The sequence below is a fragment of the Tamandua tetradactyla genome, chromosome 6 (assembly GCF_023851605.1).
Source record: "Tamandua tetradactyla isolate mTamTet1 chromosome 6, mTamTet1.pri, whole genome shotgun sequence".
Taxonomy (NCBI): domain Eukaryota; kingdom Metazoa; phylum Chordata; class Mammalia; order Pilosa; family Myrmecophagidae; genus Tamandua; species Tamandua tetradactyla.
Window position 1 is genome coordinate 86,232,175 of NC_135332.1, and position 27,763 is coordinate 86,259,937.

Consider the following 27,763-nt stretch of genomic DNA (forward strand, 5'->3'; position numbering starts at 1 on the left):
TTTGTCCAAGAACAACACTGCAGGGCTGTGGCCAGGCTCTCTTCAGGGAAAGTTGGGCCTAAGCAAAGCAGCTGTCTCCTGTCCCTTTTCTACTGAGAGGTGGCACGCTTTAAGCCCTGTTGGAGCAGAGAGGCTGAGGCCAGGCTCCAGCTGGGTGCAGGGTCACGTGTTTTCTCTTCTCCAAGTGTCCCTTCCCTCACCCAGGGCGGGGGTTTGGGGATGGGGGGCGTGGCTGCTAGGGCCCACTAACCCCTACGTCTGCACCTTCTAACAAGTTCCCATCGCCCACCCTGCAGACCTTTCCGAAGTGCCCACAGCAAGCCTCGCCTCCTTCTTGAGAAACTGCTGTGTGCTTGGAGACCTAATGTAGATGCCAATAGGTGGAAAAGCCACTTAAGGGTCATGGGGAAGCAGATGATGTAGACACAAGGACCCGGAGCAGAAGGGAACAGCCGGCTAAGAGGTGGTCCTGCCAGCTGGGCATCGCCCCGTGTTGGAGCTCGGGCTGGTGAAGGAGGGGCCGCACTGAGCCCCCTGCACCACTACTCCCAACGCAGGCTCCCCTCCCCTTTTCCCCTTTCCTGAGAAAGAGGTTTGGACTCTGTCTAACTCTCAGGATTATTGCAAAGGTCCAATGAGGAAATAGATACAAAAGTATTTTGTAAAGGATGTGGAAAAGGCCATTTTTGAAGTAGGGAATGGATGTGGAGAGGCTTCAGTACCCGACTCTAGACAGGTCTGGCTTTACCCCTTCCGGGACTTGACCTTGGACAAGTTACCAAATCCCTTAAGAGGAGCCCCTGATATGAGGTTTGATTTGGGACAGGGTGCCCTTGACATGCAATAGGCATTTAAAGGGAGACACCCAGCAGGCTGCATGTGTGTGTGTGTGAGACAACAAAAAATGTACTTAAATGTTTAAATAAGATTCTCTTTCTTCCCTTTCTATGGTGGGAAAAGTGAAGGAGAATTATAAAGTAAGCCAGAATGCAGTTGACCAGGACCTTGGTTTCTCATATCTACAATGGGGATAATAAATACTTCCAACTTGTCAGGGTGTTTTGAGGATCAGATGCCACATATCCCGAAGCCAGTGGTAAGGGCACAATCAGCATTACCCTCCACTATGATCATTACGGTAAGGGTTGACCGGGGGTCTGGTCCCCAACACAGGGAGAAGTAGAGACCAGGTCAGGTTGAAATGCACATCCCAGGCACACATGAAGCAGCACCTGTGAGGGGCTGCATTCCACAGCATGTCGGTGCACTTTCCCATGTCACGATGGGTTTTTAAGCATTTCTATTACTTATTTCTCACAAAAACTCTGGAGGAGTTAGCTGGTTCTCCATTCAATAATACATGCCAAGCTTCAGCTTCCCTGGGGAGCATATAGTCACAGATGTGAGCAAAGAAAACCCTGAGACTGAATAAGTACTTTCCTCTAGGAAGTAATGGGAGAAATGACAATTGAAAAATGTTCACCATATTAGAAATCAGACACGCACAGTTTCAAATCCAAGGTCCCATCTTCCTAGCAGTGGGGTCTTAGAACTCACTTACCCTCCCAAACCTTGATTTCCTCCCTTCTCTTTGGAAATTTGTTGAGCACCTACTTTATGCCTGGTCCTGTGATAATAGCTGTAGAGAACACAGTAGAATAAAATGCAAATCCCGACCCCACCCCGAGGAGCTCATGCTGTAGATGATTGTGTAGTAAGTGGAAAGCAGAAGGCAGAGGACTCACTGGCAAGAAGAGAAGCCCCGAAAACCAACAACGACACATGGAGGGGTGTTTTCCAGGGAAGGTAAGGCACACCAAGCATGGCAGTCTGGGCATCCGTGGAGGGACCTGCAGAGGGAACAATACCACCAAAGGAACAGAGGGTGTGTGCACGGGCCCAGGAGTGCTCGGGCCCTGGCGGGCACCGGTGCTGGTGAGCGGTGTCTGTTCCCCCCGGAACAGGGCCTAATGGATGACAAGGACTCTCTCCCTAGTTGGAGAGGCAAGGAAACGATAGGAGAAGTGCCAGGGCCCAGATGGGGAGAGCTTGAATGCCATGCTCCAGAGGCTGGCATCTGTCTTGCAGTAAGCTCCCGAGGGCTTTGACCAGGTGAGATGTGGTCAGGGTGATATTTAAGGCAGAAAAGCGAATGAGAAACACTTCGGAGGTGGGTCAGTAGGGTGGGGAGGAGGCAGGAGCAAGGGTGACCCCAGGTTTCTCCTGCCTGGCCCTTCGGATGAGGCTGGCCTCACCATACACACACACACACACACACACGTGCTGACCACACTGCACTCCAGTGGCCATTGGTGTATCCTTCAGCAGTCTGTAAGCTCCTTGAGGGGAGGGACTGTGGCTGAGCTGCTCTGCTGTGTCCCTGGGGCCCAGCCCAGAGCAGACCCTCACTTATATAAGAAGGTCCCTGGACAGCCAGCCAGGGGTGGGCAGCAGGTCAAGTGCAGAGAGCTGTGCTCGTGGAGTTCGGTTTGGAACAGGATGGCCTCAGCAGGCCTGTGGATGTCTAAATGGAGACATCCAGCTGGCTGAATGTGTGTGTATGCTCAGCAACAAAACATGTGCCTTAATGTTTAAATCTCAGCCCCTCTCTTCCCTCTCCTATAGCAGAGAAACAAGGAAAATTGTAGAGTAAGGCAGAAGGCAGTTATAAGGGGCTCCATGGAGCGGGCATCAGGCGATGAGCTCATCAGCATCAAAGGAGAATGGCTGTGTCACATGTCACCGCAACAGCACGGCTGCTGCACATCTCGGGGAACCATGCTGCAGGGGGGCCACGGTGTCAAAATGCCTCATGCCTGTCAGGTGGCTGCTTCTACCCTTTGCAACCAGCTACCACCCCATTTGTTCAAAGTTGTTTTCTCTTAAAAACAAAGAGGCGCCTGTGCATGGGTAAATGCTAATCGTCCAAGTGCAGGAAGAGACTTCCCAGCTTCACGTGGAGATGGTGCAACCTGCACGGCGCAGGTGCCCACGGACAAAGTGCAAACTCTGCGCTCAGTGCAGGATTTTAAAGGGTGCGGTGGCTCTTAACCCCAGCCGCAGGTTTTAACCAGTCCCCACGGCCAGGCCCCACCCTGGACCACCGAATCAGCCTCTGTGGGGCTGGGACCCGGGCAACTGTAGCTTTTTAAGGCACCCCAGGTGACTTTACTGTGCAGCCAGGCTTCAAACCACCAAGGCTAATGCTACATGTTATCGTTTGTAAACTGGAAATACTACTTCCCTCTTACATGACAAAAAAGTTCAGTTTCAGTCAGCAAGCATTTATCGAGCACCTACCATGCAGGCACGTATCGGAGCTGAGTATACGTGGGTGAGTTAGAATCTGCACTGACATGGCCCAGCTCTGCCCACCCCCCCACATCGGGCTCTGTGAACGTCCAGCCCTGGACCTGGCACACAGCCACAGGGGCCGGGTGAGGACTTGGCGAATAAAAAGCTACAAGTCCATTGCTGAGGGCGTGCGGTGGGGCCTGCCCAGCGGTGATTCACACACCTGCTACTGAGTAAAAGAATAAGGAAAAATCACAAGCACGATGATGTCATTCCACTAAGTCCAAAAGCTGATGCAACACACAGGAGTAAGAAAGCCACGAAGGGGTGGGAAGGCCAAGGTTAGGGAGCAAGAGCCGCAGGGGAGGGGGCTGCGGCCAGAGCGGACTTGTGTCCCTCTGTGCCCCCAGCTGGGCAGGGGGGCGGGGCGCCCGGGGAATCACAGTGAGATGTGCTCTTTGTCAATGTGAAATAAAAAAAGAAAACGCTCAGTGGTCAAATCTATTTCTGGAACTCTATTGTGTTTAAACAATGCGAGTGCCACCAAGATACTTCCTCAACCTCACAGCCCAAGCACCCATCCCAGACCCTGAGAAAATGGGCTGGCTCTAGCAGAGACGGGCCACGACAGAAAGATGATGAAGGGGAGACATGGGACTTCCAGAAGGCAGACAGGGGACCGTTGGGCAGCCCTGGACCCCGTGAGCCAATGGCTAGGAATGAGTCCTCCCTGCACTCACGGGGAGAGCCGCCCTCCTGGAACTCTGCCACCTGACAAGGGTCTTGCTTCAAGAAAATTCTGGAAAGAGAGGGAAGATACGAGGGAAAGGGCCAAGGTGGAGCAAACTCAATGGCTGGTGGAGGCGCTGGAGCATGAATCGGTGCCCATCCCCTGGTGGGGCAGATGCCATAGCCTGAGGCCCCAGTTCACCCTCTTGGTCTCACACTGTGGCCTTCTGCATGTGGTACAGGACAGGAAGCTGTGGTCTGGCTGCTGCTGTGACTCCGGCAGAGAGGAAGGGGACAGATGTGAGAACTGTCTTCACCCATCTAAACTGGAAATCTAGATAAATAAAAATAGACAACTAACAGTAAATGGGTGAGAAGGGGGAAGTCAGGCCCCAACCCTCCCCAGGGATGTTGTGAGGTTACACAAGGCTGGGACTCAGCACCCATGCACCACTCCCACACACACACACACCCTGGAATGCCCTGATGCTCTTTCCTCAGCTAGGAGGTCACCTCCTCCAGGAAGCCCTCCTGGGTCCTCTGGGCTCTGTGGGCCCTGCCCTGGAGCCTCCAACCTTAGAACTGGTCTGACCCCTTGTTCCCAGCTTGGGGGCCCCAGCCTCTAACGTGGGCCCCTCTCATGATACAGGGACCCCTGGATCCCACCTGGTGGGAAGGACACTGGCGTTGGCATCAGGCCAGGCTGGGAGCCCAGGCTTCCCCATTTACCAGAGGCCAGATGGTGGGAAAGAACTGCAGATACCACAGAGGCTGCGCAAGCCCGAAGGTGGTTAATGAGTACAGGTGTTTGTTTTTTTTTTTCGGGGGGGTGCCTGCCACAGGATTGTTTCAGGTTCACTTGTCATCCCCACCCCCATATGTTGGCATCCTCATCCCCAGTACCTCAAAATGTGACCTTACCTGGAAATAATTCATTTCAGATGGAATCATTCAGTTGAGATGAGGCCAAGCTGGAGCAGTGTGGGCCCTGATTTAATTTGAAGAGGGAAATTTGGTCACAGGGACAGGTAGGCACAGGGGAGACGGCCATGTGATGACCGAGGCAGGGGTTGAAGCTGCCACTGGGAGCTAGCGAGAGGCCAGGGAGGGTTCTCCCTGCAGAGTCCAGGCTTCTGGCCCCCTAAACTGGGAGAGAATACATCTGGGTGGCTCTAAGCCACGCAACCTGGGGTTCTTTGCTCCCGTGGCCCCAGAACACACAGACGAGTGGATGCCCATTGACTATCAGCACCCCCCACCCCTACTCCCTGTAGCCCCGGAAACTTCCGGTTGCTCGGACCAGCTGCCCCCACCCTCCCCACAACTCTGCAAAACCTGGTGAGGGTGGGCAGGGGCCAGGGACTCAGGGTGGCAGGTGGTAACTGCAAAGGACACTGGATACAGAGCTAAGGGTCTTCCTGTCTTCTGTCTTCCCTTATTGGCTCCCTGGACCACCCAACAAGGATGTGGATCCCATTTTGCAGGTGAGGGGGCCTGTGGCTCGGCCAGGGATGCACCCACCACCAGGCAGGGCTGCTTCTCTGCTCACCCCTGCCCTGCCCTCCCCGCTCCAGGCTGTCCCCTCTCTGGCCCTGCCTCACCCAGCCCCATATCCCACTTTGCAGGCCAGTGTCTGCTGGAATCTTGGCTTTAGAAGGGCAAACACACACCTGGCCAAACTCACTCCACCATGAAACTTTCTGAGCTCCAGTGAAAGTTGGGAGCTCTGGAGGAGGCTCAGGGTTATTTGGGATTGCACAGGGTGCCCACAAGTTTGCATGGGAAATGCCACCTTCCTACCAGCCTTGCACCCAGCATACACCTTCCCTGGACATGGAGAAAAGTTTTCCCCGGGGGGCTGCGCAGCCCTGCCTGGAGGTCTCTGGGGTCAGCCCTGGATGTACACTCTCTCCTCCCCATCTGCTCCCCACAAGAAGGCCAGTCCAGCAGCTCCACCCCATGCCCCACCCCGTAGAGGCTGCAGGTAAGTGGGGAGGTAAGGGGGCTGAGGACCACCCCCAGGGAGCCCATGTCCTCAACCGCAAAGGCCTCCCACTCTCTGCCCTGGCTCAGTTCAGAGAGTGACCGGCACTCTCCCTGTTCCTCCCACCTCCGAAGCTGGAGCCAAGCAGACCTGGGTCCAGGGTCAGGACCTAGTGTCCTAGCCCCCCCAGCCCTGTCCTTTCGCCCCTTCTGGCCACCTATGGAGCCACAGTCGCTGCCATGGAAGTGTGTGCATGTGTGTGAGTGTGTGTGAGTGAGTGTGTGAGGAGCCACAAATGCTCATCATCAAAGTAAGTGTGAGTGCATGTGTGCATGTGAGTGCATGAGGGAAGGAGCCACAGATACCCACTATCAACGTATGTGTAGTGACTGGGTGTGTGTATGTGTGTGCATGAATGCATGTGTGAGAAAGAGACGAGCTACAAATACCCACCATCAAAGTGGGTGCATGAGTGTGTGAGAGTGTGTTTGAGTGTGGGGGGGAGGTGTGTGAGTGTGTTTGAGGTGTGCCGTGTGAGTGTATGAGCGAGAAGGTGCAGTCTCATGGTGGTGGACAGGGGCAAGGGTGGTCCTGGTACCTGGGTGACTCCGGAGAAGCCCCTTTCCAGCCCCTGAGCCCCCCTAGCTCCCCTCCTGAAGAAGCATGGCCCGCGTGTGTGCTGGGAGGATGGTTACATCATCTTAGATGAATTTGATCAAATCACCCGGAAGATTCTGGCGGGAGTGTCTGTGAAGGATGGATTAAATTAAAAACAAGGACAGCTTTGGGCCACAGCCATTTTCACTGCCAGAAACCAGCCCGTCCCACAGGTGGACCCAGCACTGGCAGCCTGGCTGACTTGGGCACATGAGCTGGGCACCTGGGGACAGCAGGACAGGCTGGAAACCGGCAAGGGAGGCCTCTGTGACCTAGCGGGCATGGGCCTGACCTGGGAGGCAACAGTGCTGGGAGGCAGGTCGTCTCTGGAAGAACACCTCGGCTGCTGGGCAGACAGGCATGGCAGGTGAGGAGACCCAGGTGAGGCCCCACAGGTGTACCCTGGCCACCTCCAAGCCACCTGTGCTACGGGGACTGACAGCTGTCCGGCCCTGAGCACCAAGCCTCTGGGCCTCTCCATCCGAGCTCTGCTTTCCTGTGGGGACTGTGGGGGACTGGAGCCAGCAGGAAGCACCCCAGTTTCCCCAGCCTGAGGAGGGACACTTGTGCTTACTGGGACCTGTTGGGGATCAAATGATCTCCCCCACAAAAGACAAGTCCAGGCTTAATTTGCGTTTGTGTGGACTTAAGCCCCTGAAGACTGGGGGCATTTGGGAGGAGCCTCTTTGAAGACCTTTCACAGGGAAGCCCAGCTGGGATCTGAGTGGGCCTTCATCAGTACACCCTGATGCCTTATAAAGAGGAAACTCAGGGCGGGCCGCGGTGGCTCAGCGGGCAAAGTGCTTGCCTGCTATGCCGGAGGACCTCGGTTCGATTCCCGGCCCCAGCCCATGTAACAAAAACGGAGAAACAGAATACAATAAAACAAGAAAATGTTTAAAGATGTTTCCCTTTCTTCCTTCCTTCCTTCCTTCTCTCTGTCTTTCCTTTAAAAAAAAAAAAAAAAAAAGAGGAAACTCAGAGGCTGTAGGTACAGGAAACCAGCAAGAGACCGAGGACATGGCCATGGCTACCCACAGGGAGAAGTCCTGGCCAGGCTGACATCTTGTTTTTGGACTTCCAACCCAAACAAGACAATACATCCCTGTGGCTAAAGCCTGCAGTGTTTGCCGTAGCAGCTCTGCAAATGGAGATGGGGCCTCAGGCCAGCTGGCACCCAGGTCCCACCGGACAGGGCCCTGCTGAGCTGGCTGGGGGGTGCAGAGCTGCCCTGCCCCTCCTAGAAGGTAGAGCCCCCTTCTCTGAGGGCTGGCATGACCACCACCGATTTGCCTGGCTGGTGACTCCCAGTGGGCCATCAGGGTCCGTCCCCAGGAGTTTCACCTACTGGAGTGAGGGGTGGGGAAGGGTGGCTGGGAAGAGTGCAGGCGGGTGTGAGGGCCCCAGGCAGAAGCATCCGCAGGGAGCAGCCAGCTGGGTCTGCTCTCCTGGTCCTGCTCGCAGCCTTACCCAAGTCCCGCGGGGGCCTTAGGGCCTGTCCCCAATCCCCCTATCCCCACCCCGCGGCGTGGACCGCCCAGGAGAAGCGCGGGAATGAGGAGGCAGAGGTTGCCCAGGTGCGGCTTTATCGCCATCGGTCGTCATAGCAACCGTGAGTGGGGCCAGCTGCCGGGGCTCTCATGCAAGACCACAGAGGACCCCTGTCCTGACAGGGAGCCCCCCCATCCTGACCTCGGGCTTCAAGACGGTGCCTTTGGGACTGCCCAGGTAGCTTCCAGACCTCGCAAAAAGTCCTTACAGCTGTGAGAACAGGAAGCGTCCAATGGCCTGAGAGTGGGGGCGGGGCGGGGCTGGCGGGGGCGGGGCTGGCTGGCGGGCCGGACCAGGACTCCAGGTTAATAGGTGGATCCAGGGAGAGCGCGTGACCCCGTCCCGCCTGAAAACCTGAGCTCCCAGACCTACTGGTGGCAAAGTGGGACCCTGAGGGCTGTGTTCACTCGGGTGGGCCGGGCACTGGAACCTAAGAGGGGCATGCAGGCCTCCCAGCCACGGGGCAGGTCCTTCGAGGGCTCGGGTGCCGCCCCCACCCCGCACGCCCGCAGTGGGTCTTGCTCTGTCCTGCCCTTTCCACTCATCCCCACCCCGCACCCCTTCAAAACGCGCCTGCCCGGGGCCCTTTCCTGGAGCTGTGACTCTGATCACCGGGAAAAGGCTCGCTGGGTACCAGGCGTCTCCGTGTAGGAATCTTCACTGGGATCTCACTGGCCCCCCTAAAACGTGCAGCACAGGTGAGGCAGAGCTTCCTTGCCTTAGTTGGGGCTCAGAAAGCAGAGCCTGTGACAGTCTCTCAAGGGCAAGTTGTTTTGGGGGGATGTGGCCCCGGGGAGGTGGCAGGGGCACCCCGGGGAGGGGGGAGAGGTGTAGTGAGAGGAAAGGGGCTGTAGAAGGGTGAAGAGCTCTGCCCCCCACCCCCCAACGGTATGGGCCCTTCCACACAAGCCCCGGACAGGCTCGTCACCCCAGGTCACGAGCACCTCGGGCACGATCTCGTGGGTGCTGTCAGGGCCATGGTGGAGCCGGTCTCGGAGCGTCCCACCCGAGGGCCGGGGGAGCTGGGGTGCTTGTCCTCCCTCACCCCCAGTAATGCCCGACACGTCCATACAGAATGACGAGGCTGGCAAGGGGCAGCGCTGGCATGTTCGGGAAGCAGAGATGTGGGGGGACATGGCTGGGACGCGGCAGTTTCTGCCATCTCACAATTTCCACTGGGCAGACGAGGAAACAGAAGTTCTGGGGTCAACCCGCCTTCCCACTACCTCGGCCATCTGCAAACGATTTGTCGAGGGTCATTTTAAAGATTCAATTAATTTCATTTGGAAATGGACAGAGGTGAGGGTAGCATGTTGCCATGAGAACACTTAGCAGTGCTGAGTGGTGTGGGAGCGGGGTGGAAGGGAGGTTTAGAGTGGGAGGATGAAACACAGGAATATACAACACATGAATCTGGTGTGAACAATGTTTGCGATTAACCACACAAATATGAAAAAGTCCTTTCATGAACGAGAGCGGATGTATAACATTATTATAAAGAGTTAATAATAGAGGAGTTTCTGGGGGAAAATATACCTATTGCAAACTATAGTTGACAGTGATATTTTAATACTCTTTCATCAACAGTGGCGAATGTACCACACCAACACTATGGGTCAATAATATGGAATAATATCGGGGGGGGTAAGGAGTATGGCAGGATTAAGGTTTTCTTTCTTTTTTTTTTATTTCTTTTCTGGAGTAACGAAAATGTTCTAAATATGTTCTTGGGGCTGTGGGTACAACTGGGTAATGATACTGCGAGCCAGTGATTGTACACTTCAGATCGTCTCTGTGCTATCGAAATATATCTCAATCAAATTGCATTTTAAAAATTCATTTAATTTAATTTTTCCCAATAGTCCATAACAGTTCCTCATGTTAGTTTAATGATTATAGCTAAAGCACTTAGCCAGCCATGATTATGATCTATTTTTCGAGACCATTCTGTCAGGAGTGTGTGCCAGAGACTCCTTATCTCCTACCAAATATCCACTGCTCTCATTTCTCCTATTCACATGGGGTGGCAATGCACCTAGCTAGATTCTCAGCCTTCCTTTAAAGTAGAAGTAGGTGAGGAGTCACTGGGTGAGGCTTCTAGGAAAGTCTTTATGCATTTCCTTCTTCCTTCCTGCTCCTGGAGCTGAGACGTGATGGCTGGATCCAGCAGCCAGCCACATCAGCCCTGGGCTGTGTCGTTCCAGGCGATTTTATGGGAGAGAGAAACAAACTTGTATCTTGTGGAAACCAAGGTTATTTGGGGTTAGCCTAATCTAATCCTAATCACTGCAGAAACTGTAGCCTTTATCTCTGTTCTCTAGAAAACAGTGACAAGGGGCCAGGCTCCCGACTGGACTCTTTATGTATATTGTCTCATTAGTTCTCCCAGTAGCTACACAACAGCTACTTTATAGGGGAGGAGATTGGGATCGGAGAGGTAAATGACTTGCTCAAATCGATAGCCATGCCAGAAGTGAGGCTGAGTCTCCTAACTTTGGCATTCTTCCTGCTCCAGCCCAGCTGCCCCCCCAAAAAAGCCAACTTTCGGTGGTGAAAATACAGACAGCTGCCACAGCGCAGGGAGAAAATGTGGGTGCAAACCACAGCTTGAGGACTTGTCCAGGTGAGAGGCAGCTATGAGCCCCCTGAGTCATCTGCTCAGGATTTGTTTAAACCCCCTGGGACTCGGTTTCTTCATCTGTTAAGTGGGTTTGGGAGAAGGTGAGGGCTGTTCCCTATAGCTCTGGAATTCCAGCACTGTCCACTCTAGGAGACTCCCTGTTTTGTTTGTTTTCAACCCTCTCCTCCCCTCAAGGCAGCAGCCCCAGAAGAGCAGCCCGAGGCCCTGTCCGGGCTGGAAAGGAAGCTTTTCTGCAGCCTGTGTACCTTCTGAAGCAAGCCCGTGGAAGTGAAAGAGGAAGTGTCCTCCTGTTTACTTTCCTCTGGTGGCATCAGGCTTCCTCGCTTTGTGCAGGCTCTGCAGGCCTGGTGGCCCGCCCATCCCCTGGGAACCCCTCACCCAGCTGCTGCTTGGGAATTGCAGTCCTTGGCCGGCTGCCCCGGAAACAGGAACTGCTGGGATGGGACCCGAGGACGGGCCAGCTCATTCCATGGAGGGGCAACGGTGGAGGGATGAGGCCAGAGGGCACAACTGATCACGAGAGGGACCTGTCCTCCTGAAGGGACCTGCCCAGCCCCGGCTCTGCCCTGGAAGCTGAGTGACCCTGGGTGACCCCCATGCTCCTTGGGGGCTGTCTTTCCCACCAGGAAGCAGGAAAAGAGCCGGCCCATGTGTGCCTGGCCCCGTGACCAGTCACACAGCCTCCAGCAGGTCACGACCTCGGTTTCTCCAGGTGTCAGATGAGCAGGTTGAAGCCAGCTGGGGCGTTGGGTTGAAACCACTACAGGACAAAACCTAAAGTTCCCTCCAGCTCTAAAACGGAAGCGTTCTAGCTGGTTCCAATAACTAACACAATTAAATCTGCATTCGGCTCTGTGCGGAGCGTGCAAGGAGTGAAGGGCACGGTGGGGGTGGGGGAGGCGCCTCAATGGTGGAGAGCTGGGATGCCGGCCCAGACATCCAGGTATGCATTCCTTCACCCCTCTGCCCCGTGCCCGAGCAGCTGCAATGTGCTGGGCAGGCTTCTTCCCATAGAGGAGGGGATGGCTGAGCAGACCCTAAGTGACAAGTCGAGGCCAGCCTTGCAAAGGTCAGGGCAGAGCATTCCAGGCAGAGATGGGACTTGGGGCTGGGATGGCTGTACCCGGCCCCCCGCAGGAGGAAGGGTACAAGCTCAGTGAGGAGGCGAGGCCGAGGACACAAAGCCTTATTGACCAGGGTGAGCAGGCTGGCTTGCATTCTGAGTGCAATTGGCAAAACCGGGTGGTTTTCAACCAGGGGTCAGTTGTGGGTCTAGACACACCTCTTTCCTTTACTAGCTGTGGACTGGGTGATATTACCTTCCCCGTGCCTTAGTTTCCCCTTATGTAAGAAGGGATCCATGGACAGTAACTACCTCGGAGGATTTCATGAGCATTTCACAGGATGAGGCTTATAACACAGTGCCTAGAGCAGTGCACAAGAAATGTCCACGTGGCGGGTTTTAGAAATGGCTGCAAAATCAGGAGGAGGGGTCTAGGTGCCCTCCCCAACCCCCGGCTTAGGGGAAGCCCGTTGTCCTCTTGGGGGCCAGGATTCAGTCATTCATTCAGCAAACATTCACTGAGTACCTGCTGTGAGCCAGGCACTGTTCTGGGCAGCAAGGCTGCAGCAGAGAGCAAGCAGCTGGGTGAGGGACATACTGGATTAGTTTGTATTAATCTGGAATGCAATATCAATGGAATGACTTTTAAAAGAGAAAAGAAATGGAGCAACTTTCAAAAGGGAATTTAATAAGTTACAAGTTTACAGTCCTAAGCCTATGAAAATGTCCAGACTGAGGCATCCAGGAAATGACACCTTAATTCAAGGAAGGCCATAATGTCTAGAACACCTGTCAGCTGGGCAGTCACCTGGCTGTCATCTGCTGCTCCCTTGCTCCTGGGCTCTGTTGCTTTCAGCCTCTGTTCCTGTGGGGGTTCCTCACTTTGCTTCTCCAGGGCAGGCTTTCATCACTTGGCTTCCCTTGACTCTCTCCAGGTTCTGACTTGCTTAACGTCTCATGGTGATGTCTGCTGGGCCCCAAGCATCTCCACACATCTGTGTCTCTGTTCTCCATGTGTTAGCATCTGTCAGCTCTGCTCTGCTCAGCCCTCTCCCAAATATTTCCTCTTTTAAAGGACTCCTTAGGATGTCAATAGTGCAGGGTGTTGAAAATAGATGGTAATTAATATTTTAAAACTTTAACTTAAAGCAAAAAATGTTTATTTGATACAAAATTTATATTTTGACTAGTGCATTTCCTAACATAACTTATGTGGACAGCTTAATTGAACACCATAAGTACATGGAACCCTTGAGTAGGACATGAGATTTTGTAGGTTTGTCCAGAGTGATGCCCGATAAATCCCAGCGTGATTTGAACAGTGAATAACAAAGTATTTGCAAAGTCCCCTTGGGGGAATGGTGAGAAAGGGGGATAATTCAACTTCCCCAAGTGGAGAATTCTTGATATTTTCACAAGCAGTGGGGACAACCAAAGCAATAGCCTGAGCCCCCAATCTTGGGGTTTGTTTTTATGAACTTAATCCCACAAAGGATAGGCTAAGCCTACTTAAAATTAGGTCTAAGAGTCACCCCCAAGAGAACCTCTTTTGTTGTTCACATGTGGCCTCTCTCAGCCAACACGACAAGCAAACTCACTGCCCTCCGCCTCTCTATGTGGGACATAACTCACGGGTGTGGACCTTCCTGGCAACGTGGGACAGAAATCCGAGAATGAGCTAGGACTCAGCACCAAGGGATTGAGAAAACCTTCTCGACCAAAATGGGGAAGAGAGAAATGGGATAAAATAAAGTGTCAGTGGCTGAGAGACTCCAAACAGAGTTGAGAGATTATCCTGGAGGTTATTCTTACACATTAAATAGAGATCACCTTTTTAGTTAAAACATAACAGAGGCTGGAGGGAACTGCCTGAAAATGTAGAGCTGTGTTCCAGTAGCCATGTTTCTTGAAGATGATTGCATAATGATATAGCTTTTGCAATGTGACTGTGTGATTGTGAAAATCTTGTGTCCAATGCTTCTTTTATCTACCTTATGGACAGATGAGTAAAACGCGTGGATTAAAAATAAATAAATACTAGGGGGAACAAATGTTAAAATAAATTTAGTAGATTGAAATGCTACTGATCAAGGAAAGGGAGGGGTAAGGGGTATGGTATGTATGAATCTTTTTCTGTTGTCTTTTTATTTCTTTTTCTGAATTGATGCAAATGTTCTAAGAAATTATCATGATGATGAATATACAACTATGTGATAAAAAAGGATGTTCATATTTTATATTGATTGGTTTTATTAATAAAAATTTTTTTGAAATCTTCACACACATACAATGAAAAAAAAAAAGACTCCTTTAAAAGTAAGCTAATCAAGACCCTATCTGGAATGGGTGGAGTCACATCTCCATCTAATCAAAAGATCACACCCACAGTTGGTCGTGCCATATCTCCGTGGAGATAATCTAATAAAAAGTTTCCACCTACTCAGTGTTCATGATTCACAATGGATGGAAGTGGCCTAAGGGTGCAAAGACTGAGGAATGGAAGGGGGAACTGTGGTGTATACACACAACGGACTACTGAGCAGCTACTAGAAGGAATGAAGTGGTGAGGCATGCAACCAGGTGAATGAATCTTAAGGACTGTAAATTGAATGAAATGTCAGAAACAAAAAGAAAAATATTTTCATGCTTTACTCATATGTACTAACTATAGTACAAAAAAACTCTATACTGAAGTTTAGAGCATGGGTTATCAGGTTGGGGCCTATTGTAGAGGGTCCTAGACTGTAAGCTCTTACAGCAGGCACATATATTCAGGATATGCAACTGTTATTTCTAAATTCTGAGCTACTGAGCTGTTTGCATATAACCTTGTCATTTCCAGAAACTTCAAGTATTTATGTGACGCCTGAGACTCAGAGTTAGAGCTCTGAAACTATGAAAGTCAGCAGTGTGCTCGCTTCGGCAGCACATATACTAAAATTGGAACGATACAGAGAAGATTAGCATGGCCCCTGCGCAAGGATGACACGCAAATTCGTGAAGCGTTCCATATTTTTTCGGTATATACATACGATGGAATATTATGCAGCTTTAAGACAAGATAAACTTATGAACCATGTAATAACATGGATGGACCTGGAGAATATTATGCTGAGTGAATCCAGCCAAAAACTAAAGGACAAATACTGTATGGTCCCACTGATGTGAACGGACATTCGAGAATAAACTTGAAATATGTCATTGGTAACAGAGTTCAGCAGGAGTTAGAAACAGGGTAAGACAATGGGTAACTGAAGCTGAAGAGATACAGACTGTGCAACAGGACTAGATACAAAAACTCAAAAATGGACAGCACAATAATACCTAATTGTAAAGTAATCATGTTAAAACACTGAATGAAGCTGCTTCTGAGCTATAGGGTTTTTTTTGTTTTTGCTTGCTTGTTTGTTTGTTTGTTTGTTGTTGTTGTTTTTTACTATTATTACTACTTTTATTTCTTTTCTTTATATTAACATTTTATATCTTTTTCTGTTGTGTTGCTAGTTCCTCTAAACCGATGCAAATGTACTAAGAAACGATGATCATGCATCTATGTGATGATGTTAAGAATTACTGAGTGCATATGCAGAACGGTATGATTTCTAAATGTTGTGTTAATTTCTTTCTTTTTTTTTCTTTCCGTTAATAAAAAAATAAAAAATAAAAAAAAATAAAAAAAAAGTCAGCAGTACCCCATACAGGAATTGTTTAAAAAGTTGAAAAAGTGATCAGTCTTCAAGTAGAGATATGAAGGAAGCTGATCTAGATAGGACTAAGGTGTATCAGAAGACAGGGTAAAGGATGATATCGTCCATATCTTAAAACTTCAAGTTCTATGTGAGACTAAAGGGGGAGATGTTTATTTGGTGCAAAATTTATATTTGGGTAACGCGTTTCCTAATTTCACTTGTATGGTCAGTTTAGGTGAACACCATAAGTACAGGGAATTTTGAACAGGGCCTGAGATTTCGCTGGCTTGTCCAGGTTGTTATGATGGCCTGATACATCCCAGAGTGATTTGGACAGTGAATAAAGAAGTATTTGCAGGGTCCCCTTAAGGGAATGGGGAGAAAGGGGCAAAGATTCAACTTCCCCATTTGGAGAATTTCTGATAACACTCACAAGCAGTGGGGACAACCAAATCAATAGGCCGATCTCCCGAGCTTGGGGTTCACCCCCATGAAACTTATTCCTGCAAAGAATAGGCTAAGCCTATTTAAAACTAGGTCATCAGCAGGCCACCGTGGCTCAGTGGGTAGAGTTCCTGCCTGCCATGCTGGAGACCTGGGTTTGATTCCCAGTGCCTGCCCATGTGAAAAAAAAAAAAATTTCAGGCCAAAGAGTTACCCCCAAAGAACCTTCTTTGTTGCTCAGAGGTAGCCTCTCTGTAAGTCAACTCAGCAGGTAAACAGAGTTCCCCATGTGACATGACTCCCAGGGGTGTAATCTCCCTGGAAACATGGGAAAGAAATACTGGGATGAACTGGGACCTGGCATCAGGGGATTGAGAAAGCCTTCTTGACCAAGAAGGGGAAGAGAGAAATTATAAAATAAAGTTTCGGTAGCTGAGAAGTTTCAGAGGTTATCCTGGAGGTTATTTTTACGCATTATATAAATATTCCTTTTAAATATATGGTGTATTGGAGGGGCTAGAAGGAAGTACCTGCAACTGTTGAGTTGTGTTCCAGTAGGATTGATTGTTGAAGACTATTATACAAAGATATAACTTTTATAAGGTTACTGTGTGATTGTGAAAACTTTGTGTCCAATGCTCCTTTTATCCAGGGTGTGGATGAATAGAAAATATGGATAAAAATAAGTAAATAATAAGGAGAATAGGAGCAAAATAAATTGGGTAGATGGAAATACTAGTGGTCAATGAGAGGGAGGGGTAAAGGGTATGGTATGAATGAGTTTTTCTTTTTTTCTTTTTATTTCTTTTTCAGGAGTGATGCAAATGTTCTAAGAAATGATCATGGTGATGAACACACAACTATGTAATGATACTGTGAGTGTTGATTGTACACCATGTACGGAATGTATGCGTCTGAAGATTTGTCAATAAAAATATATCTATTTTAAAGTTTCCACCTGCAATATTGAATCAGGATTAAACAAATACTACCCCCCACAAGATTGGCTCAGGATTAAAACATGGTTTTTCTGCGATACATAACAGATTCAAATCGACACACCTGCCCTCCGGGTGACCCTCTAGTGGGAAAGACAGATGACAAGGGAGCTGTGGCATTCAAAATAACAGCTGAACCAACACAGGGCCAGGTGCCCCTCCAGGGCTTTCACATAACTGGGAGTTGAAGTTGCCCTGAAGACAGAGATCCATTATTATCCCCACTTTACAGGTAAGAAGACTGAGTGAGGCACAGAAAAGTGTAGTAGCTGTGCAAGGCCACATAGCTGGGTTATCAACCCACGAGGTCTGCCCTAGAGGTTGTGATAAATACTAAGTTGCATAGGCTGCTCAGCGGGGATGAGTGCAGAGCAAAACCACAGCAGAAGGGAGACTGCGTCAGTGTGTGTTTATGTCCCTGTGTTAATATGCATGTATACGTGTGCAAGTGTGCCTGTGTGCATGCGAATGTGCAGGCGTGTCTTTTGTGAGCCTGGTGTGTAGGTGGCCGTGTGTGTATTTGTGCATATGCCTATGTGTCTGTGTGCACACATGTGCATGCCTGTGTGTCCGTGTGGGTCCATGGCCAGCCCGGAGGAGCCACCACCCCAGAGGGCCGAGACACATCTACAAACCGAGCCGGCTCAAAGTACCTTCCTTGAAAATGGCCGCGGGGGTGAGGGGCGGCTGATTGCTGCACAGGCCAGGGTGTCTTGCTGCGATCCCTTCCCTCCTGCCCTCCAAGGTCTGCAGGGGTCCCCAGCCTGCCGCTACCCACTGCCCTCCCCGCACCCACCCTGCCGGACGGTCTGCAGAGAACACAAAAAGTGATGCTTGGCCCGGGAGAAAGGGCAGTGCAGGAGCTGGGTCACGTGGGGAAGGCTGCAGGGATGGCCCCCCACCCCCAGCCCGAGAGCTGGCAGATGCCCCACAGGCGCCCCCTCTGCTTTGGGCACACTTGGCATGGAAGAGGTTTGCCACTTGGGGACGCTCCACCGCCCAATGGAAAGGAGGTTCACGGGGGATGGGGGGAGGGCTCCAGGTCATTCCCCTGGGTCACTTCACGCCTCTCAGAAGGTGGAGCCCAGTGTTCTCTGTAAAAGGGAGACGCAAACGCCACGCAGAGTAAACGGAGATCGTGCAGATCAGCTGCTGGAAACCCAGCCGGGATCCCAGCTGCTCCTGTCTGCACTGTGCCGCGTGCTTTAGCTGGGAGCTCTGGCTTCACTCCAAGGCAGCCCTGGGGGAAAGGCACCCCTATTACCCCTACTTTACAGAGGAGGGGGCTGAGGCCCGTGGGGCTGAGGGGGAAGGCTGTTGTGGGGGGGTGGGGGGAAGGCTCCTCCAGGCCGGGCATGGAGCCACGGGGTCCCCTGCCCCCTCCCCGGGGGCTTGAAGTACAAGCGGGAGCTGTGGGTGCCAGGAGGGCTGTGTGCAGACAGGGGAAGCAGCTTCCAGGAGAGAAAGAGGATGAGATCCTTTCATCCTTCTTTCGAATCTGTCATCTGCCTTAGTGGGGCACAGGCTGGCACTTCCGGACCTCTGCAGACCTTGGTGGCTGAGAAGAGACGCCCTTCAGAATCAAATACATGATTGTCCCCCACGTCAGGGTCGCTGCTCTGGTTGTGTCTGTCTGTTGAGGCAACAGTACGCCCCAGCTCCCCTCTGAACCCTGCAACACTCGAACACACACTCATGTTGACGAGTCCCAATGGCACCCCCAGCCCCTTAGCCACCAGAGCCTCCCAATCGTGAGGACACAGGAGTCCCTAGGACTCATGTGGGGTCCCCCCTGCACCACCAGCTGTACTTGTCGCAGACCTGACCTGGCTGGACGGGCAGCGCTCACCCCAAGTCTGCCCCCACCGCCAAGGTAAGGGCTTGGCCAAGATGGGAGCCTTTGTGGGGGACTCAACCCAGGACTCCTGCAGTGGGAAAACAGAGCAGGTGCACACCTGGCCCGGGGGCAGTCCCCACACCTGGTCCAGGGGCTGGGGTCCAGTGATGACCAGCCTGTGAGGGTGTAGACTGTGCCCTGCTGTCAGCAGTGCCAACTGAGCCCTGTTCTAGGTTCATTAGTCTCAACGCTAAAAGAATTTAGAGACCAGAGAAGCCAGTAGGGATAAGAGAAGGAGAGAGAGACACGCGTTAAAGAGATAATGTGGACATGTTCGAGGGAGAAATGTGCACTAAGTGGGGTGGGTTAGCTTGTTTTATAGGAAGGTTTTTACTAGTGGCGGGTTTCCATAGTAACCTTCGGACACTAGGGGCTAACAAGGTTTGTATTAACCAGGTGCTTACAAGGCTAGCATTGTTTCAGGAAGAGATAACTACTGATGCTTGTGGCCAGCCAGTCATGTAACGCATCCAGACTTCGTCTTTGGGCAGACGTTTAACAATCTTTACAACCCCAGGCTGTCTGTTATAAACTAAGAGTCCAAGTTGGGCCCATGATTTTTACAAGCTTTTATGGTTTGGGGAGGTTTCAATAGTTCGAGGAGGTTTGCGGGTTTTAGGGGATATTTTTGTCCCATGAGTTTTGCAGTTTGCATTAATTCCTTTGGAACCACATAAGAAACAAGGGACTTACAGTTGTCCATTAACTCTTTTAAGAGGTGGACAGGAAACTAGGGATTTGCAGTTTCTGTTAACTCTTTCAGAGCTGGATAGGAATCCAGGGACTTGCAGTTGTCCTACCTTATACTGCTTTAGGGGGACTCTATGAGGTTTAGAGCTTTAGGGCTGGAGTGGGCTTTTTCACCAAGATCCCCAGACCCAAGGAACAAGCCAAGCTGGTGTCAGGCCAGAAGCCCCCAGGGTCCCTGAGGACAAGGCAGGTGTGGGCTCAGATGCTGAGGTCCAGAGCCCCAAGGAGGCAGGAAGCCAGTTGTGACTGCTCGTCGGGGCTGGCTGGGGAGGGACAGCAGGTGGCTGGCCCAGGGTGCGGGCTGCATTAGGATGTACCGTGGTCCTGCACTGAGCAGGACACACCTTCAGGGTTGGGGGTTGTTTCTGGTCATAGTTTAAGTTGGATAGACTCTGATTCAAACCCTGTATCCTTGGCCAACTCCTGTGTGACCTTGGGCAGATCATACCACCCCTTGAGCCCTGGTCAACATCCTCCAGAGCTGCAGGGACGACGAAGCCCACAGAACATGCCCAGTAGAGGCAGCATCCAGCTCCTCACCCTCATCATCCTCATTGCTGTGGGGTGGCAAGTTCTGGGTTCGCAGGCAACTGCGGTGTGTCCCCAGGAGAGATCGCCCCCAGGAATGTGGGGGTTCTCCATGTCCAATCAACTGGAGCTCTTAAAAGTCAAAACTGAGGAAATACTAGGGGAGCAGGACATGGTGGCAGCATCATGAGGGTGGAATTTAGTTCATCTGCCAGGGCAGCTAGCAAATAGCTAGGAACAGTCTGGAACTCTGTTTGGGGGGTCTCAGTGACCAGACACACATTGTACACCAGTCTGGAATGGACAGAATGGCTGAGATCCCAAGCTGAGCTGAAAGTAAAGTCTCCTAAGCTGCAGAGGCTGGCACCCCTCCCCTAGGGCATGACCCACTGTCTCGGAGTTGGTTCCCCGAGGGAAAAAGAAGCGCTCTCTGCTAGGAGGAAGGAAGATAGCTCAACCAAGCTCCAATTGTGGAATTAATTAACGAATTTTGACTCCTGAATGTAAGCTTCCAGCTCAGATAAACCAGAAAAGGAACCCAGAGGTTGCACCATGGCAGAGAGGGGACAAGGCTGTTCTGGTTTGCTAGCTGCCGTAATGCAATATACCAGAAACGGAATGGCTTTTAAAAGGGGGAATTTAATGAGTTGCTAGTTTACAGTTCCAAGGCCGAGATAATGTCCCAATTAAAACAAGTCCATAGAAATGTCCAATTTAAGGCATCCAGGGAACGATACCTTGGTTCAAGAAGGCCAATGACATTCAATGTTTCTTTCTCAGTTGGAAGGGCACATGGCGAATATGGCAGCGTCTGCTAGCTTTCATGTGGTTCTACCAAAAAAGGGACTCTCTCCAAAATGTTTCTCTTTTAAAGGATTCTAGCAAGCAACTCCACCTTCAGTGGGTGGAGACACACCTCCATGGGAATCATCTAATCAAAAGTTACCACCCACAATTGGGTGGGTCACATCTTCATGGGAACAATCCAAATGCTCCCACCCAGCAATACTGAATGAGGATTAAAGGGCATGGCTTTTCTGGGGTCCACCACAGATTCAGACCAGCACAAAGGCTGAAAGAAAAACAAACAGAGGTTTGTTGAGTAGAATGAGCTCAAAATATTGGAAAAGGGCTGGGCCCCAGGGAAAAAAGGGGCCCATAGAGCCAGGTGCCAACTCCAGCTCTTGATTGACAAACCTCGGAGGGCTGGGGTCCAACTTTGAACAGGATTTTTTTTAACAGCCCATTAGCTAGAACTACTGGCATTCTAGGGGCTCAGCACTCCCCCAGGAAAGGGCAGAATTAACACATGTTTGAGACACAGAATAACTAATCAGGTCAAGGCGATAATTTTCTAAAGGCATATCTTTTCAGTACTCTCTAATGGGAACAAGGGAAAGTAGCTCAGCCAAGCTCCAATTGTGGTTTTTTTAGATTGGAAGCATTCTGCCTAAAATCAGGAAGGAGACAAGGATGCCCATTGTCACCACTATTGTTCAACATTGTTTCAGAAGTCCTAGCTGGAGCAATCAGACAGGAGAAAAAAATAAAAAAGCATCTAAATAGGAAAAAAAGAAGTAAAACTTTCATTATTTTCAGACAACATGATCCTAACTTGGCATATCCTGATAAATCTACAACAAAGCTACTTGAGGTAATAAACAAATTCAGCAAAGCGACAGGGTACAAGATGATGCATACAAATCAGTAATGTTTGTATACCAGATAATGACCTAATTGAGGAGATAATTAAGGAAAAATTCCATTCAAAATAGCCATGTCTCAGGAGGAATGAGTTACCAGCATTAGTTTTCCCTGAGGGTGAGACCCAGCAGGTTGTCAGACTTTCTTAAGAAGCCTCCAGACTCTGTGCTTTCCTATCCTTCCTTGTATGTGGTGTTTGTCTACCCATGGCTTTCCACAAGTTAAAGTGAATAAATAAAAGTTAAAAATTAAAAAAACGGCTCCATATAAGCAGGGCATGAAAAAGAAAAACAAGAACTGAAAAATTCTGATCAGTTAAACAAAACCTATGATAGAGGTCTAGAATAAGATGAACTGACTATAAAAGAACAGATAGAGAACAAAGCCATTGAGCAAGAAAATCCTAGGTAAAAAGGTGAAAACTTACAGAATAAACTAATTAAGGAGATCAAATGCCTACATGCCAGCAAAAGAATGTCATACTAGGAAAATCAAAGCTACGGCTCAGTCGAAGGAAAAAAAACAACAATTCACATGAGCTACAGGAGTTGAAACAACTAATTTAGAATGTTCAAACAGGCGTGAAAAATCTCATCAAAAATCAAACCAATGAAAGGGAGGGTATAAAGAAGACATAGGGTGAACAAAAAGTAGAAATCAAAACTTTGAAAAACAAATCACAGAACTTATGGGAATGAAAGGCACAAGAGTAGACATGAAAAAAACTATGGAAACCTACAACAATAGATTTGAAGAGGCAGAAAAAAAGGATTAGTTAGCTAGAAGACTGGACATCTGAAATCCAACACACAAAAGAAAATATAGGGAAAAGAATGGAAAAATATGAGCAGGGTATCCGGGATTTGAATGAAAACATGAAGCATGCAAATATGTGTTGTGGGCATCCCAGAAGGAGAAGAGAAGGGAAAAGGAGGAGAAAGACTAATGGAGGAAATAAGCACTGATAATTTCCCATCTCTTATGAAAAACGTTAAATCACAGATCCAAGGAGTGCAGCATACCTCAAACAGAATAGATCCAAATAGACATATTCCAAGACACTTATTAATCAGACTGTAAGATGTCAAAGAGGAAGAGAGAATTTTAAAAGCAGCAAGAGAAAAGCAATCCATCACATACAAGGGAAGCCCAATAAGACTATATGTGGATTTCTCAGCACAAATCTTGGAGGCAAGAAGGCAGTGGTATGATATATTTAAGATTCTAAAAGAGAAAAACTGCCAATCAAGAATTATATATCCTGAAAAACTGTCCTTCAAAAATGAGGCGGGGGATAAAAACATTTTCAGAAAAACAATCACTGAGATAATTTGTGACCAAGAGACCAGCTCTGTGAGAAATATTAAAGAGAGTATTTAAGGCAGATAGGAAAAGGCAGGGGAGAGAAGCCTGGAGAAGAGTGTAGAAATGAAGATTATCAGTAAAGGTAAAAAGAGAAAAAAAATATATATGACATATAAAATCCAAAAGATAAGTGGTAGAAGAAAGTACTGTCTTTACAGTAATAATGATAAATGTTAATGGATTAAAATCTCCAATCAAAAGACATAGACTGGCAAAGTGGATTAAAAAACAGGACCCATCTATATACTGTCTACAGGAGACTCATTTTAGACCCAAGGACAAAAATAGGTTGAAAGTGAAAGGTTGGGAAAAGATATTTCATGCAAACAACAATCAGAAAAGAGCAAGAGTGGCTATACTAATATCTGACAAATTAGACCTCAAATGTAAAACAATTAAAAGAGACATAGAAGGACACTATGTGCTAATACAAGGAACAATTCAATAAGAAAACATAACAATCATAAATATTTATGCACCAAGGCAGAGTGCTCCAAAGTAACATGAGGCAATCACTGAAAACACTGAAGGGAGAAATAGACACATCTACCATTATAGCTGGAGAGTTCAAATCCCCACTCTCATCAATGGATGGAACATCTAAACAGAGGATCAATAAGGAAAGAGAATTTGAATAATACAATAAATGAACTAGACTTAACAGACATTTATAGAACATTACACCCCACCACAGCAGGATACACCTTTTTCTCAAGTGCTCATGGATCATTCACAAGGATAGACCATATGCTGGGTCACAAAGCAAGTCTCAATAAATTTAAAAAGACTGAAGTCATACAAACACTTTCTCAGATCATAATGGAATGAAGTTGGAAATCAATAACAGGCAGAGGGCCAGAAAATTCAAATATATGGAGGCTTAACAACACATACTTAAACAGCCACTGGGTAAAGGAAGAAACTACAAGAGAAATCAGTAAATGAAAATGAAAACATAAGATATCAAAAGTTATGGGACTCAGCAAAGGCATTACTAAAAGAGAAATTTATTGCCTTAAATGCCTATGTCAATAAAGAAGAAAGAGCAAAAATTGAGGAATTAACTATTCACTTGGAAGAACTAGAGAAAGAACAGCAAACTAACCCCAAAGCAAGCTAAAGGAAAGAAATTACAAAGATTAGAGCAGACAGTTTCCAGGAAGATGGCCGACTAGAGCAGCTTGAGATTAGCCCTGCTCCACAGAAAAATTAGAGAAGGGACAGGAGGGCGACTGAGGCAGAAATTCAGGAGTGTGGCTGACCTGGGAGAGCCTTCTGCACCACATGTGGCAGCCCTGGTTGCAGACAACAAGGAAATGAGAGGCAGAGGGCTGGAGCCTGGCATGGAGGCACAGAGCAGCAGAGCCCACCAGAGTACAGAGATGGGAACACGGGGCTAAGAAGTAAGCCAGACCATGTACCTTGGGTGCACTACCCGTACCGACGCAACCCCATGACCAGTGACTGACCATCACCCCATGCACCTGAACCCCCTCACCCACTCCCATTTCCTGCGCTCCATGCCCCCCCACCCCACCAGCCCCCAGTGCACGTACCTGCTACACCTCCCCACCGCAAGTGCAGTCCAACCCACCTCTCCTACACCCTTCCTGAGCACTACTTCCCCCTCCCTGTTCCCTGGAGGTTCTTAGCAGCTCATAAATGTTGTGGGCACTAACCTCCGTACCTAAGCTACCCCTTTCCCCCCACTGCCCAGAGTGTCGCACAGCCTCACCCCGCCCTCCCTGAGCTCAGCCCATGCCTTTACAGCACTCCCAGGCCCACACATGCATACAGGCCCCCAATCAAACCATTCAGCTCTGGGAACTGCACGTTACAGCAGTCCTAGAACCGTACATGTGTACAGCCTTCAGCACACTTTCCAACTCTGAGAAAGTGCCAACCTGCATAGCCGGGTCACATCTACCCCAATCCACAAAGGTATAATGCTGACCTGCTGCCACAGCTCTGTGCATGTGCACAAAGGGCCCCATGCCTTAGGCCAGTTACAACCCTCAGACCAGTTACACCCGCACAGCTACATCCTCGCTGACTGCTGGGAGCCCACATCCACAAGTAGCAGCATAACATCCCCAACCTGCACCTATACCTGCCCTGAAACAAATCACTGCACTGAGTGCCCTACCCCATACCCTGCTCCCTGCTGTACAACCATCCCACCAACACAAGGCCTTAGACAACTGAATGAAATCAACTCCCAGTGTAAATCAATCAAGATATCTACATGTGATGAAGACAGCAGAAGATCACTAAGCATATCACAATGCAGACAGACACAGCCCTGCCTAATGACCAAATTAAAATATGTATGGTCTCACTGATATGAACTGACATTAGTGAATAAACTTGGAATATGTCGTTGGTAACAGAGGTCATCAGGAGATAGAAATAGGGTAAGGTATTGGGTAATTGGAGCTGAAGGGATACAGACTGTGCAACAGGATACTTACAAAAACTCAGAAATGGACAGCACAATACTACCTAACTGTAATATAATTATGTTAAAACATTGAATGAAGCTGCATGTGAGAATGATAGAGGGAGGAGGGCTGGGGACATAAATGAAATCAGAAAGAAAGATAGATGTTAAAGATTGAGATGGTATTATCTAGGAATGCCTAGAGTGTATAATGATAGTGAAAAGTACAACGTACAAAATTTTAAAAATGTTTTTGCATGAGGAAGAATAAAGGAATGTCCTTATTGCAGGGTGCTGAAAATAGATGGTAACAAATATTTTAAAATGTCACCTTATGTGTGAGACTAAAGCAAAAAATGTTTATTTGTTACAAAATTTATATTTTGACTAGAGCATTTCCTAATATAACTTATATAGATAGTTTGATTGAACATCATAAGTACTTGGAATCTCAGGTAGGACATGAGATTTTGTTGGTTTGTCCAGAGTGACGCCCCGATGAATCCCAGAGTGATTTGATCAGTGACTGGAAAAGTATTTGCAAGCCCCATTCGGGGAATGGTGAGAGCGGGGAGAAATTCATCTTCCCCAAGTCAAATTCTTGATATTCTCACAAGCAGTGTGGACAACCAAATCTACAAGCAGAGCCCCCAGTCTTGGGGTTTGTTCATATGAAACTTAACCCCACAAAGAATAGGTCAAGTCTACTTAAAATTTAGGCCTAAGAGTCACCCCCAAGAGAGCCTCTTTTGTTGCTCAGATGTGGCCTCTCCCTCCAGCCAACACGACAAGCAGTCTCACCACCCTCCCCCTCTCTGCGTGGGACATGACTCCCAGGGGTGTGGACCTTCCTGGCAATGTGGGACAGAGATCCTGGAATGAGCTGAGACTCAGCATCAAGGGACTGAGAAAAACCCTAGAATGAGCTGAGAATTAACATCAAGGGATTGAGAGAACCTTCTCGACCAAAGGGGGAAGAGTGAAATGAAACCAAGTGTCAATGGCTGAGAGATTCCAAACAGAGTCGAGAGGTTATCCTGGAGGTTATTCTTACGCACTAAGTAGATATCACCTTGTTGTTCAAGATGTAGTGGAGAGGCTGGAGGGAATTGCCTGAAAATGTAGAGCTGTGTTCCAGTAGCCATGTTTCTTGATGATGATTGAACAATGATATAGCTTTCACAATGAGACTCTGTGAATGTGAAAACCTTGTGTCTCATGCTCCTTTTATCTACTATATCAACAAAAGAGTAGAACATATGGAATAAAAATAAATAATAGGGGGAACAAATGTTAAAATAAATTTAGTTTGAAATGCTAGTGGTAAATGAAAGCGAGGGGTAAGAGGTACGGTATGTATAACTTTTTTTTCTCTATTATCGTTTTATTTCTTTTTCTGTTGTCTTTTTATTTCTTTTTCTAAATCGATGCAAATGTTCTAAGAAATGATGAATATGCAACTATGTGATGATATTAAGAATTACTGATTATATATGTAGAATGGAATGATATCTTATGTTTTGTTTGTTAATTTTTTTAATTAATAAAAAAAGTAAAAAAAACACCAGAGGAGACAGAGTTGAAACAACTAATCAAAGATGTTCATACAACTCTACTTAATAAAATAAGCAGGATAGCAAATGACATAAAGGAGATTAAGAAGACAGTAGAAGAGCACAAAGAGAAATTTGAAAGAATAAATAGAAAAACAGAAATCACAGGGATTAAAGACTCTGTGGACCAAATAAAAACATACTAGAAGCATACAACACCAGATTTGAAGAGATAGAGGAAATAATAAGTGATATAGAGGACAGGATAATCGACTTTGAAGACTCAAAACAGCAAATGGCAAAAAAAAAAAAAGATGGAAAAAATTGAATAGGGACTCAGGAAAAGGATAGACAAAACAAAGCACACAAATTAAAAAATCATTGGTGTCCCAGAAGGAGAAGAAAGGAATAAAGGGCTAGGAAGAGCAGTTGAGGATATAATGGGGGGAAACTTCCCAACCATCATAAAGGACATA

General features: G+C 48.6%; 3 long non-coding RNA genes and 1 other non-coding gene across 5 annotated transcripts; 3 read left to right on the forward strand and 1 right to left on the reverse strand.

The window, feature by feature from the left end:
• Positions 1-3,794: 3,794 nt before the first annotated feature.
• On the reverse strand, positions 3,795-8,474 carry LOC143688578 (uncharacterized). 2 transcript variants are annotated; one of them, XR_013178144.1, is made up of 4 exons: positions 8,357-8,474; positions 4,945-5,011; positions 4,240-4,357; positions 3,795-4,093 (listed from the first exon to the last, which is right to left on the reverse strand). It is a non-coding gene; the product is annotated as an uncharacterized LOC143688578 (long non-coding RNA). The 2 variants fall into 2 exon arrangements; XR_013178143.1 differs by having other exon boundaries at positions 3,795-4,357.
• A 45-nt stretch (positions 8,475-8,519) lies between these two features.
• Positions 8,520-17,005, forward strand: LOC143688579 (uncharacterized). The gene is made up of 3 exons (XR_013178145.1): positions 8,520-8,913; positions 15,424-15,512; positions 16,866-17,005. It is a non-coding gene; the product is annotated as an uncharacterized LOC143688579 (long non-coding RNA).
• LOC143688581 (uncharacterized) lies at positions 8,926-14,926 on the forward strand. Its single transcript, XR_013178146.1, has 2 exons — positions 8,926-10,838; positions 11,031-14,926. It is a non-coding gene; the product is annotated as an uncharacterized LOC143688581 (long non-coding RNA).
• On the forward strand, positions 14,830-14,936 carry LOC143689110 (U6 spliceosomal RNA). Its single transcript, XR_013178579.1, has one exon. It is a non-coding gene; the product is annotated as a U6 spliceosomal RNA (small nuclear RNA).
• Positions 17,006-27,763: the final 10,758 nt, after the last annotated feature.